Here is a 1547-nt window from a genome sequence, read left to right as displayed (position 1 = left end):
GAGACATGACGTGCCGGGTCCCTGAGCTCCTGCTGCGGTTCGTGATGCGGATCCGGTTCCCGTTCACACGAACCGAACGGGCACATGTGGTCCATAGTCTGGTCACACACCTGGACACGGACACAGAGGACACACACAGGACAGAGCAGGGCATGATGGGAAATCACAGGGGCTTATATGAACATTTTAACCCCATGACTGAACCATTTGAACATATTTGGTTCATTTCGTGTTAGGTTTATTTAGATTTAATGCATATTTTTGATCATTTTGTTCATCCACTGCTTTAATTGTTTTAATGTAATTCTTATTTAGTTTTTTGTTCAGTTCATCTTTGATTTTCATGCTGATTTAGTCAACTTTAACTCATTTGTTCACTTTATTTTGACATTGTAACAACATTTTTTATTTGTAAGACATTTACATCTGTTATAGACAAGTGCTACAAGACAGGATGTAAGAAATCAGCACAGTAAAACCAATACCTCAATAAAAAACACCACATAGATCTATTTTACTTCAATTTACTGTAAATTTTCTTAATTTTGCTATTTAATAAAAAAGATTATTTCACTTTATTATCCCCTCAGGAATTCAGTCTTTGCATTTCACCCATAACACACACAGTAATAGGCCTATATGTACATTGTTTGTTTGTATTCAGTGCTTATTTTCTTCATTTTGTTTCGATTTAGTGTTGCTAAGTCCAGTATACTTGTAAATATTCAATATTCACAACTACTCTAAAAACTACAGTAGCTGAGTAAAAGAACTTACCTATATTCCACAACTACAGAGAAATATGAAATACACTCTAATATGTTGTATTCTTTACTTACCTGACGTGCATTTCCAGTATTTTCTGCAACCTTTGATCAGATGATGGTTTATCATCTGTACTGATGGTATTTCATATCTGTTTATAAATGAGCAAATCAACTTTTCAGTTCAGTCACGAGTTACTAAATCATTTGTGTAACATAATTTCCCCTAAAGGCAGACATATATGTGTTTTTTTATTACTTCTAAAGCCAAAGCCAAAAACAATTTAAAAAAATATATATCTGTAATATAAGTGGATATTTTATGACACATGCAGCCTACAAACATGTTTGACTCCAGGTGAAACAGACTTAAACCAGTATAATGAAATATTCCTACACAAAATGGTTTGTTAATTCTAACAGATGTCATTTATATTTTCATTCTAGCTTCTGTGAAACTACAGACCTCCAAATCAAAACAAAACTGAAACTACTTTTGAATCAAAGTAAAAACTAATGAACATTTCAGCATAACTCATCATTATCATCATTATGTGAACATTAAATCACATTTTTACAAAGTTTCACAAAAAAAGACACAAAAAAGGATTTAACTCTACACAAGACCTAGTTTCTATATTATTTCTGCTCCTCGTGTGTTGGTCTGGTAAACCATGAATGGTTGGAGGATTTGGTTGAGGTTCAAACATTAGCGTCCAGTTTCCCAGACGTCAACGCAGAAAATCATCCAAAGACTGAACAAAGTGTCAGTGTGTTGGACTG

Source organism: Sphaeramia orbicularis, chromosome 21, assembly GCF_902148855.1.
Source record: "Sphaeramia orbicularis chromosome 21, fSphaOr1.1, whole genome shotgun sequence".
Taxonomy (NCBI): Eukaryota; Metazoa; Chordata; class Actinopteri; order Kurtiformes; family Apogonidae; genus Sphaeramia; species Sphaeramia orbicularis.
The sequence above is the reverse complement of the archived record's forward strand: the minus strand, read 5'-3'. Positions refer to the sequence as shown.